The following is a 13,517-nucleotide window of genomic DNA, read 5'->3' on the forward strand; positions in this document are numbered from 1 at the left end:
CCTTCCTCTCCATTAGAAGGTTCTATACCTACACCATTTATTCCCTCTTGTATTGTTCTGATGTTGTTGTCATTTACAGATTAACTGCTCTGATTCCCTGTTGTATTTCTTTTGGTTTTGGATAGTCCTTGAGAGTTCATTTTCTAAATTGGTATCTGTCTGGTACGATCCTGTGTCCTAGATTTATCCTATGAGCTGAAGTTGTTTGTTCTCAGAATAAAGAACTCCCTTTAATAATTCTTGTAAGTTTGGTTTGGCTTTTACATATTCCCTTAATTTCTGTTTATCTGGAAATGAACTAATTTCACCATCATACGTGAATAAGTTTTTCAGGATCTATTATTCTTGGCTGGCAATTTTTTTTTCTTTCAAGGTTTTATGTATGCTATCCCATTGCCTTCTTGCCTGCATGGTTTCTGCTGAATAATCTGAGCTAAGTCTTATCGTTTCTCCTCTGTATGTGACTTCTTGTTTTTCACAAGCTGCTCTCAGGATTCTTTGTTTGTCTCTGGTTTTGGTGAATGTGATTATGATGTGCGTTGGTGATTTTCTTTTGGGTTCTATCCTATGTGGGGTTCATTGAGCTTCTTGGATGGCCAGCTTTTCATCTTTCATGATATTGGTGTAGTTTCCTGTCAGCAATTCTTCAATGATCCTCTCTGTGATTTTTGTTTTCTTCCCCTGTTCTGGAACTCCAATCACTCGCAGATTTTTGCTTTTGATTGTATCCCACATATTTCTCAGGGTCTCTTCATTTTTCTTTGTCCTATTTTCTGAGTTTTCTTTGAACAGAGTTCTATCCAGGTGTTTATCTTCAATTCCACTGATCCTGTCTTCCACCACTTCAAATCTGCTCCTCAGCCATTGTATGACACTGTCCATTTCTGAAACCTTGTTGTTTATCTTTTGGGTTTCTAATTGTTGTTTTTCTATGACTTCTGGTTGTGAATTTATTTTAGCATTTTGTTCCTGTTTTATTTTCCTGAATTCTTCCTTTTTTCATCCGTATTTTCTACGAATTTTTCCACCTTTTCCATGAATTTGTCCATTTTTTTCTCATTTTTATCTGCTTTTTGCTTCAACTCTTGGAGAATTCTGAGTATTAGAGTTTTTAATTCCCCCTCAGGTAGTTCTAGTGTCTTTTCTTCTACTGGAAAGTCGTCTGGTGCTTTATTTTGGATGCATACTTGAACCATCCTGTCCTGTTTTTGTAAATGTTTTGATATTGTCTGCTGCCTTAGGGGCATTCAGTAGTTATTTTTATCGTTTATTGCTTGTAGATTTGTTTTTTTTTTTTCATCCTTTTTTTTCTACTTGGCTATGTCTTATCAGGCTGGCTCTGTGTTCTTTGTTGTTTACTCATCTGTGAGCCCAATACTTTTTGCCTTCTTCTCCAATTGGCAGGGTCAGTTGCTCAGTTATGGTACAGCAGTGCAAGTCTAGCTGAAGAGGAGTTGCTAGGATGGGTTGTTTGTGGCAGTTACTACAGCCACCAGAGCGGGTCGGTAATCAGTGCAGGGCAGGTTCCAGTAGGCCATGCCTGTGCTGCTTGGTGGTGTGATGCTAAGCACATGGTGCAAGTAGGTAGGATGAAGGGGGGAGATTGTGATGTGTGGAGAGAGGAGAAAGGAACAGGTGCCAAAAACATACAAACAAAGAAAAAAGTGCTAAGGGAGTTGCCATTGGAGTGGAGAGATGAGAGGCTATGAAATGGAAAAAAAAACAAGAAGGGGAAGAAGAAGAGAAAAAAAGAAAACAATGAGTAAATAAAAATTAGAAAGAAAAAAGAACAGCAAAACTCCCAGAGATCCCACCAGTGTGGCTATGAGGTCTCGGGAAGTTGTTCCCAGGTGTTGAAGTATAACCTGGCTAGAATGCATAGAGGTATTCAGCTCTAGTTATTCAGGGGACAGAAAGAGAAGGAAGGTATAGAGAGACAAGAAACAATAATGAAGAAAGAGGAAAAGGGAAAAAGAGGGAAAAGAAAACAAAACAAATTAAAGAAATACAAAAGAAGAAAAAAAGCCCCCCAAAGAACAGGGGAAAAAAAAACACAAAAAAAGAAATGCCCTCAGGGATCCCTCTGCACATCTGTGCAAGCTGAGGGGGTAGGTCCCAAGCTGTGTAGCACTGCCTGGCCAGAAGAGTCTCCCAACACAAGAAAAGAAAAAGAAAACAAACAAACAAAAAAAGCCCTGGGATCCCACCAACGTGGCAGCACAGACTGGGAAGCAGTTCCTCAGTTGAACGGAGTTCTACAGCCCTTTAGGAAGAAGCAAAGATGGCCCACAGAGCCAGGTATTTGAGCAAAAGGAAGGGGAGGTGGTGAGAGGTAAGGAAGAAATCAAAAGAAGTGGAAAAAAGCAACACCAGCAGCCAACAAATGGCACTCAGGGAGTAGGCCAGTGCAGGTGGATGGAATCCAAGCAGCAGGTGCTTCCTGGTCAGGAGACTGTTGCTGTAGGAAGCAGAGGAGGCCGAGTGGGGGTGAAGAAGCGTGGGGGGTGGGAAAGCATATATCACTTTTATTGGTTGTTCTGTCTTCTGCTGGAAGCTCCGTGAAGCTGCTTTCTTGTACCCCCTGTTCACTGGTCTCCAATAGGAGTCCAAGATGGTGGATCCAAACTGTGTTAGCTGATAAGGGACCGCTCCATGAATCTCCCCTTGCTCTCCATTCTCTGTCAGTTTCTCACTCCATTGGTGCTTGGCTGAGTTCTTTGTCTCTTCCTTTGATGTTTTAGGGTTTCAGGATTGTTGTTTTCTCTGTTTGGCTTATTTTTTTGGATCTTTGCTGTGGAGGGATGGCGTGGTGCTTCTGCTTAGAGAACCATATTTCAGAAGTCCCCAATCTCTTTTTATAAAATGTTACTATTAGTGTGTGTGTGTATTTTAATAAAGGAAAGTAGAAAATCATTTTTTTTTAAATAAGAATTTTGGATAAAACTTAGATCATTATATCTTTTATGTCACCATTTTTTTTCAGATTAAATAGAAGTAGGGGCATAAATAAAAGTAACATTGCTTATAAGTGAAGATATAGTTAACTTTACTGTCAACCCAATAAATAAAACTTTATAATTAACACTAATCATCATTTAGAGTGTTTTCACTTTTTGGAAGAACTCCTTTAAAAACCGTAACTCTTGCCATTGAGTTGATCCCAAGTCATAGCAACCCTAGGATAGAGTAGAACTGCTCCATAGGATTTCCAAGGCTGTAATCTTTACGGAAGCAGACTGCCATATCTTTCTCCGAAGGAACTTCTGGTGGTTTTGAACAGCCAACTATTCAGTTAGCAGCTGAGCACTTAACCACTGTGCCACCAGGGCTCCTTTAAGTAGTAAATATTGAATGTAGAATTTTAATTTTTAAATTTAATCAACAAAAATTTATCAGAAATAAAGTCAGAATATGCAGTATTATCTCTTTCCTGAAGTCATCACCATCTGTCCTGTCCATGTTGATCCTAACTTTCTGGATTGATATCTTTCATCTGCAGCAGCAGGTGAGAATAGGAGCCACATTCACATTAATAAAGCAAAAACATGTAAGACTAAGAAAATCGCCTCCATCCTGATGCATGCAGGTGGTTCCGGTCTCAGTTCCCTAGACTAGACTTATAAACTTGGATCCCAGATATTCTGTCCCAAATTTCCTGAAGTCTATTTTTTCCTGGATCTGTCATTTGAATAAAAGCTTTCTCTACTTCCTTCTGATGATTTTCCATAATAAATGCATTTTTCATGTGACATTCATTTATTGTTCAACCTTTTAAAAAAAGTCAATATCTCGTTTTCTCAAAAATTTATAAGTTCGTTGACAATAGAGACTATTTCCAAGATAGCTATTTTATTTTCAACAATTTTTATGTGTAGAAGTGCTCAGAGTACACAATTAATATATTTTTATATCTAATGATATCTAATATATGTAAATCAACATATACACCTGTGTTGATTTGTAATAGATTGCTCTTAGTGAAATAATTACTTTGTCAAATATATTTTATATTTACAAACTAAGTTTGACGTCATAAAAAACTCTACAAAGTTTAAAGGCTAGACTAATAATAGTAGATACTTCTGGTCACCAATATAATGGCTATGAACTTTTAAAAACTATTTTAACCAAGATAAGGGTAAATTTCAAGGTAACCACAAAGAAAGTTAACGAACATACTCATCAAAATAAAGAAGAAAAACATAAAGTCTCAGTAAAAAAAAAAAAACCTACAAAAACAGAAGAAATGAAAAAAAAATCCACATACAAAAGGAACTCAGCACAGGAGAGCAAGAGGAACAAAACTAAAGGACATTATGCTGAGTGAAATAAGTCAATCACAAAAAGACAAATATTGTATGAGACCTCTACTGTATAACTCATGTAAAAGTTGACACACAAAAAGAAACAATCTTTATTGGTTACAAAGGATGAGAGAAGTGAGGGGGAACTAAATAGGTAAGTGGTAACTTCAGCAAAGAGTAAGACAGTACACATTACTGGGGAAGAGAGCACAGCTCGTACGAGGAAAGGTCATGGAAGCTCCATAGACACTTCCAAACTCCTTGAGGGACTGAATTGCTGGGTGGAGGGCTGTGGGGACCATGGTCTCAGGGAAAATCTGGCTCAATTGGCATAATACAGTGTATGACGACAATGTTCTACATGCTACCTTGGTGAGTAACGTCTGGGATCTTAAAAGCCTGTGAGCAGCCATCTAAGATACTCCACTGGTCTCACCCCTTTAGGAGCAAGGGAGAATGAAAAGAACAAGATACAAGGAAAAGATTAGTCCAAAGGACTGAAGGACCACAGCTACCACGGCCTCCACCAGACTGAGTCCAGTACAGCTAGATAGTGCCCAGCTACCACCACTGACTGCTCTTACTGGGATCCCAATAGAGGGTCCTGGACAGAGGTGGAAACGGATGTAGAATAGAATTCTAATTCACAAAAAAAGACCAGATTTACTGGCCTGAAAGAGATGGGAGAAACCCCGAGAGTATGGCCCCCAGACACTCTTTTAGCTCAGTGGTAAAGTCACTTCCAAGGTTCACCGTTCAGTAGAGGATTGGCCAGCCACATAAAACAAAACAGGACTAATGAGGCACAGCATTCCAGGGACAAGGACTAGAAGGCAGAAGGGGACAGGAAAGCTGGTGATAGGGAACCCAAGTTTGAGTAACGACAGTGTTGACATGTAGTGGAGTTGTTAACCAATGTGACAGGGCAACATAAATGTTTAATGAGAAACTATTTTGTTTTGTAAACCTTCATTTAAAGTGAGAATAGCAGCACAAATGGAAGAATGTAATCGATGTCACTGAACTGTGTATGTAGAAATTTTTGAAATGGTGTATCTTTAGCTACGTATATTCCCCTCCCAAAAAAAAAAAAAAAGTTGAGAAGGGAGAGGGTTGGGGTTGTTAACCAATGTCATAAAACAATGTGAGTACTGACTGTTTAATGAAAAAGTATTTGTTCTGTAAACCTTCACCGAAAGTACAATTAAAAAAAAAAAAAAAACTAAAAAAAAAACCCTCTCTTCTTAATGCTATAGAATCATCTGTTTAACTCTCTCATAGGAGAAAATGTATTGCACTGAAATGACCTGCTTCCATATCTGTCTCTGCTTCTTGAATTCAAGTTCCTCAGTGATAAGAGTAGGTTTATTAATTTCTATAATCCCAATACTTAGCAAACATTTCTGTTCAATACACATTTGATGAACAGAATTATACATATTAAGCTCGCCTTCAGACAAATTAAAATTTAAATGAAAGAAAACATTACTTAGGTGGGTAGAGAACAGTCCAGAATGTACAGCCATCAAAGGTGAAAATATGACCCAATAGTTTTAAAAATTATTCAAAAAAGGAAGCATCTGGGATCATAATGCTCTTTTAGAAACATAAAAACTACATCTGCCTTTCAATTTATTTTTAAGTTATCAAAAAACAAAACAAAACAAAAGCAAAAAGCAAAACAATAACCAAAAAAAAAAAAAACAAACAAACATCAAACCAGTTGTTATGAAGTCGATTCCTACTCATGGTAACCCCAAGTGTATCAGAATAGAACTGTTATCCCTAAGGTTTTCTTTTCTCTATTTTATTTTATTGTGCTTTAGGTGAAAATTTAAAGCTCGAGTTAGTTTCTCATTCAAAAATTCACATACACTGTTTTCTGACATCGATTGCAATCCCTGCAATGTGACAGCAATATGTCCCTTTCCACCCCAGGTTCCCCGTGTTCATTCGTTCAGTTTTCCTCTCTCTTCCTGCCTTCTCACCTTTGCTTTTGGGAAGGAGTTGCCCATTTGGTCTCATAGATTTGATGGAACTAAGAAGCACATTTCTCAAGTGTGTTAATGTTTGTTTTATAGGCCTGTCTAATCTTTTTCTGAAAAGCTGGCATCAGAAGAGGCTTCAGTTCTGAGTTAACAAGGTGTCCAGGGGCCATAATTCTGGGGGTTCCTATAGTCTCTGTCAGACCAGTAGGTCTGGTCTTTTTTTGTGAATTTGAATTTTGTTCTACATGTTTCTTCAGCTCTGTCTGGAACCCTCTATTGTGATCCCTGTGAGACGGGTTGGTGGTGGTGGCCAAGGACCATCTAGGTCTTCTGGGCGAGCAATAGAGTTTTCAGTGACTGATTTTTCAGAAGTAGATTACCAGGTCCTTTTTCTGAGGCAGCTCTAGGGATATAAAATCTTTCAAATTTGGTTAGCAGCAAACCATCTTGACCATTTGCAATACTCAGGGACTCTTATTAAATGACACTTGTTTAAATAAAGTAATGAGGACATTAATACCTTCAAAAGTATACACGCATGGATTTAGGGATAAAAAAGATTAGTCTTGTCACCAAAATATTTTTGACTCTTATGCTGTTGGGCATAGTTCAGGAAAGTTGTTGGTTGGCCCAGCATATTCATTATGCTTAGAAGCATGCTGTAGGCACCCATTTTTTTTTTTTTTTTTAGATTTTTGTAAATTGTTCTGTTATAATGCTCTGTGCACCCATGTCCCTGTCAGTTTGTCATACTGTGGTGGCTTCTGTGTTGCTGTGATGCTGGAAGCTATGTCACCAGTATTCATAAACCAGCAGGGTCACCCATGGTAGACAGGTTACAGCTGAGCTTCCAGATTAAGACAGAGTAGGAAGAAGGACCCAGCAGTCTACTTCTGAAAAGAAGTAGCCAGTAAAAACTTATGAATAGCAGCATAATATTGTATAATATAGTGCCAGAAGATGAACCCCTCAGGTTGGAAGGCATTCAAAATACTACTGGGGAAGATCTGCTTCTTCAAAGTAGAGTTGACTTTAATGACGTGGATAGAGTCAAGCATCAGAGACCTTCATCTGCTGATGTGGCATGATTCAAAATGAGAAGAAACAGTAGCAAACATCCTTAATAATCAGAACATGGAATGTACGAAGAATGAATATAAGAAAATTGATAATAGTCAAACATAAAATGGAATGCATAAAAATTGACATCCTAGGTATTAGTGAGCTGAAATTAACTGGTATTCACAATTTTGAATCAGACAATCATATGGTCTACTATGCCAGCAATGACAAATTGAAGAGGAATAGTATTGCAATCATCGTCACAAAGAACATTTCAAGATCTATCCTAAAATACAATGCTGTCAAGGATGAGATAATATCCATACACTTACAAGGAAGACCAATTAATATGACTATTACTCAAATTTATGCACCAACTACTAAGGCCAAAGATGAAGAAATTGATGATTTTTACCAACTTCTGCAGTCTGAAATTGACTGAACTTACAATCAGGATGCATTGATAATTACTAGAGTTTGGAATGAGAAAGTTGGGGACAAAGGAGAAGGATTGGTAGTTGGGAAATATGGCCTTGGTGATAGAAACAATGCTGGGGATCGCATGATAGAGTTTTGCAAGACTAATGAATTATTCATTGCAAATAACTTTTTTCATCAACATAAATGGCGACTATACACGTGGACCTCTCCAGATGGAATACACAGGAATCAAATTGACTACTTCTGTGGAAAGAGACGTTGGAAAAGCTCAATATCATAAGTCAGAACAACGCCAGGGGTCGACTGTGGAACAGACCATCAATTGCTCATATGCAAGTTCAAGTTGAAGCTGAAGAAAATTAGAACAAGTCCACAAGAGCCAAACTATGAACTTGAGCATACCCCACCTGAATTTAGAGACCATCTCAAGAATAGACTAGATGTGTTGAACACTAATGACCAAAGACCAGATGAGTTGTGGAATGACATCGAGGACATTATACGTGAAGAAAGCAACAGGTCATTAAAAAGACAGGAAAGAAAGAAAAGACCAAAATGAATGTCAGAAGAGACTCTGAAAGTTGCTCTTGAACATCGAATAGCTAAAACAAAAGGAAGAAATGAAGTAAAAGAGGTGAACAGAAGATTTCTAAGAGTGACTGAAGAAGACAAAGTAAAGTATTATAATGACATGTGCAAAGATCTGGAGGTAGAAAACCAAAAGGGAAAAACACCCTCCACATTTCTCAAGCTGAAAGAATTGAAGAAAAAATTCCAGCCTCAAATTGCAATATTGAAGGATTCTGCGGGGAAAATATTAAATGATGCATGAAGCATCAAAAGAAGATGGAAGGAATACACACAGTCACTATAACAGAAAGAATTGCTCAACAGTCAACCATTTCAGTAGGTAGCATACGATCAGGAACCGATGGTACTGAAGGAAGAAGTCCAAGCTGCACTGAAGGCATTGGCAAAAAACAAAGCTTCAGGAACTGACAGAATATCAACTGAGATGTTTTAAACAAATGGATGCAGCACTGGAAATGCTTACTCATCTGTGCCAAGAAATTTGGAAGACAGCTACCTCTCCAACTGACTGGAAGAGATCCATATTTATGCCTATTCCCAAGAAAGTGATCCAACCGAATGTGGAAATTATCTAACAATATCATTAATATCACATGTAAGTAAAATTTTGCTGAAGATCATTCAAAAGCGGCTGCAGCAGTATATCGACAGGGCACTGCCAGAAAAACAAGCTGAATTCAGAAGAGGATGTGGAACGAGGGATATCATTGCTGATGTCAGGTGGATCCTGGCTGAAAGCAGAGAATACCAGAAAGATGTTTACCTGTGTTTCATTGACTATGCAAAGACATTCAACCGTGTGGATCTTAATAAATTATGGATAATGGAAATTTCAGAACACTTAATTGTACTTATGTGGAATGTGTACATAGATCAAGAGGCAATCATTCGAACATACTGCATGGTTTAAAGTCAGGAAAGGTGTGCATCAGGGTTGTATCCTTTCACCATATTTATTCAATCTGTATGCTGAGCAAATAATCCGAGAAGCTGGACTATATGAAGAAGAATGGGTCATCAGGATTGGAGGAAGACTCATTAACAACCTACATATTGCAGATGACACAACATTGCTTGCTGAAAGCAAAGTGGACTTGAAGCACTTACTGATGAAGATCAAAGACCATAGCCTTCAGTATGGATTATACCTCAACATAAAGAAGACAAAAATCCTCACAAATGGACCAATAAGCAACATCATCATACATGGAAAAAAGATTGAAGTTGTCAAGAATTTCATTGTACTTGGATCCACAATCAACACCCATGGAAGCAACAGTCAAGAAATCAAATGACACATTGCATTAGGCAAATCTGCTCCAAAAGTCCCCTCTAAAGTGTTGAAAAGCAAAAATGTCACCTTGAACACTAAGGTGCAACTGACCCAAGCCATGGTGTTTTCAATCCCCTAATATGCATGTGAAAGCTGGACAATGAATAAGGAAGCCTGAGGAAGAATTGACACCTTTGAATTGTAGCATTGGCAAAGAATATTAAATATACTGTGAACTGCCAAAAGAAAGAACAAATCTGTCTTTGAAGAAGTACAACCAGAATGCTCTTTAGAAACAGGGATGGCGAGACTATGTCTCACATACTTTGGACATGTTATCAGCAGGGATCAGTAGTCCCTGGAAAAGGACATCATGCTTGGTAAAGTGGAGGTCCAGTGAAAAAGATGAAGACCCTTAACAAGATGGATTGACACAGTGGCTGCAACAATGGGCTCATATATTACAAAAATTGTGAGGACGGCGCAGTACAGAGCAGTGTTTTGCTCTGTTGTACGTAAGGTTGCTATGAGTTGGAACTAACTCCATGGCACCTAACAACAACAACAATGCTCTGTGAATTAATAAGCTTTTAAATTTTATTTTAAATCTTAAAATGAATGAATGACAGGTATTGGGACACTGGGTAGAATATAAGATATGTTATTTGACCAAGTAACCAAAACTACTATACAATAAAGTAAAAGTTAAAATGAGTTCACTTTAGTAAAAGCATAGACATAATACTGTCGAGAATATCTTCCAAATTAAAGAAAATGTTACGTCTGTAGATTTATTATGTATGACCCAGATATTTTATGCAAGAATTTCTAGAATAGGAAAGATAAATAAGTTGGCTTCATTTTTATGCATTCATTGCTATGTTCTCAAATTTTCCATAGATGACTATTTACTATTTTTATTAATGTAAACGAAAACCAAACCTGTTGCCAACCATAGTGACCTTATAGGACAGAGTAGAACTTCCCAGTGTTTCCAAGGAGCAGCTGGTGGATTCTAACTGTTGACTTTTGGTTAGCAGTCGAGCTCTTAACCACTGCACCGTCAGGGCTTCTCATATATAATGTAAAATATAAAAAACTATGTAACTGAAATTTTCATATATACTCTAATTTTACTCTATTATTCTTAGAAATTTAATTTTCATTTGACAGCTTTCAGATAAGACTATTTTTCAGGACCAAATCATCGTACTAATAAATCTTTCAATATCTTATTAATCAGAAGTTAATCTTCCTACATAAGTTAACAACATAATTATAAAACAACAATAAAGACAACTTTCACTTCTGGCCAGTTTGGAGAAATTACTTTTACCTTCCTACATGAAACAGTTAAAACACCAGAGCAAATATATGAAACAATGATATTCAAGAAATTGAACTTCAGGCAGCATTGGACAGTGATCTCCAAGACAGGGGAAATAAATAAGGTGAGTACAATGATTACCCTAACTTACTGCCTGGGATATCTCTTACTTACTAACATATGAGAAATAGGAGTTTCCAAAGACAGAGAAGATTAAGAGATAATTGTGCTTTAGTTGAAAGTTTACAGCTCAAGTTACTTTCTTAGACAAAAATTTATATACATTTTTTTCTGGCAAAATGGTGTTCTAGGAAGAAGCACCATGCCGCCCTTCCACAGAAAAGATCCAAAAAACTAAGCCAAACAGAGAAAACAACAATCCTGAAACCCTGAAACATCAAATGAAGAGATAAAGAACTCAGCCAAGCACCAAATGGAGTGAGAAAACTGACAGAGAACGGAGAGTGAGGAGAGATTCATGCAAAGGTCCCCTATCAGCTAATGAAGTGTGGATCCACCATCTTGGACTCCTATCAGAGACCAGCAAACAGCGGTATGAGAAAGCAGCTTCACAGAGCTTCCAGCGGGAGACAAAACACCAGGTAATTTGCGATATACACTTTCCCACCCACTGCCTTTCTTCACCCCCACTTGGCCTCCTCTGCTTCCCGCAGCCACAATCTATTGTCCGGGAGGCACTGGCTGCTTGGATTCCACCCACCCAAAAGGACCGACTCTCTGAGTGCCATTTGTTGGCTGCTGGTGTTGCTTTTTTCCGCTTCTTTTGATTTCTTCCTTACCTCTCACCACCTTCCCCTCCTTTCACTCAAATACCTGGCTCCGTGTGCCATCTTTCCTTCTTCCTGAGGGGCTGCGGAGCTCAGTTTGAGTGAGGAACTGCTTCCCGGTCTGGGTTGCCGCACTGGTGGTATCCCGGGGCTTTGGTTTGTTTGTTTTGAAGTGTTTGTTTGTTTTATTTTCCTTTTCTTGAGTTGGGGCCTGTTCTGGCCAGGCAGTGCTGCGTGGCTTGGAGCCTATCCCCTCAGCTTGCACAGATGTGCAGAGGGATCCCTGAGAGCATTTCTTTTCTTGTTGTTTTTTTCTTTTTTCCTGTTTTTTTGGGGGCTTTTCTTGTTCTTTTTTTTTTAATTTGTTTTGTTATCTTTTCCCTCTTTTTTCCTGTTTGTCTTTCTTAATTACTCAGTTTCTCATCTCTCTATATCGTCCTTCTCTTTCTGTTCCTTGAAGACCTAGCATTGTATACCTCTATGCAGTCTAGCCAGGATGTAATGCAACACCTGAGAACAACTTCCGCAGACCTCATAGCTGCACTGGTGGGATCCCTGGGGACTTTGCTGTACTTTTCCCTTTCAAATTTTTATTTATTCATTCTTTCTTTTCTTTTCTTTTTTTTCTTCCTCTTCCCCTTTTTGTTTTTCTCCATTTCATAGTCTCTCATCTCTCCACTCCAACATCAAGCTCCCCTTACGTTCTTTTTTCTTTGTATGTTTTTGGCTCCTGTTCCTCTCTCCTCTCTCCCATATCCATCTTACCTCCACACATAAAAATCTCCCTGCTACATCTTGCCTACCTGCATAGTGTGCTTAACATCAAACAACCAAGCAGCACAGACATGGCCTACTGGAACCTGCCCTGCACTGATTACCAACCCGCCCTGGTGGCTGGAGTAAGTGCCACAAACAACCTGTGTGAGTAACTCTTCTTCAGCTAGACCTGCCCTGCCGTACCATACAGAGTGACTGACCCAGCTAATTGGAGAAGGAGGAGAAAAATACAGTTCCCACAGACAAGAAAACAACAAAGAACACACAGGCCGCCTGCTCAGACATAGCCATATTAAAAAAAAAAGGGACAAAACAAACAAATCTACCATCATAAATGATAAAAACAACTACTGAATGCCTCGAAGACAGCAGACAATATCAAAACATTTACAAAAACAGGACAGGATGGTTTCAGTAGGCGTCCAAAATAAAACACCAAATGACTTTCCAGTAGAAGAAAAGACATTAGAACTACCTAATATGAAATTAAAATCTCTAATACTCAGAATTCTCCAAAAGCTGAATCAAAAAGCAGACAAAAAAGGGGAAAAAAATAGACAAATTCATGGAAAACTCAGACAAAAAATTGGAAGAATTCAGGAAAATAATGCAGCAACAAAATGCCAGAATAAATTCACAACTAGAAATTATTCAAAAACAACAATTAGAAATCCAAATGATAAACAACAAGATTTCAGAAATGGACGATGTCATAGAAGGGCTGAGAAGCAGATTTTAAACGGTGGAAGAAAGGATCAGTGGAATTGAAGACAAACACTTGGATACAACTCTGTTTGAGGAAAACTCAGAAAAAAGAACAAAGACGAATGAAGAGACCCTGAGAGTTTACGTGGGATACAATCAAAAGCAAAAATTTGAGAGTGATTGGACTTCCAGATCAGGGGGAGGAAACAGAAAACACAGAGAGGATCATTGAATAACTGCTGACAGAAAACTTCCCCAATA

Source organism: Trichechus manatus, unplaced genomic scaffold (genome assembly GCF_000243295.1).
Source record: "Trichechus manatus latirostris isolate Lorelei unplaced genomic scaffold, TriManLat1.0 scaffold00067, whole genome shotgun sequence".
Classification (NCBI taxonomy): Eukaryota; Metazoa; Chordata; class Mammalia; order Sirenia; family Trichechidae; genus Trichechus; species Trichechus manatus.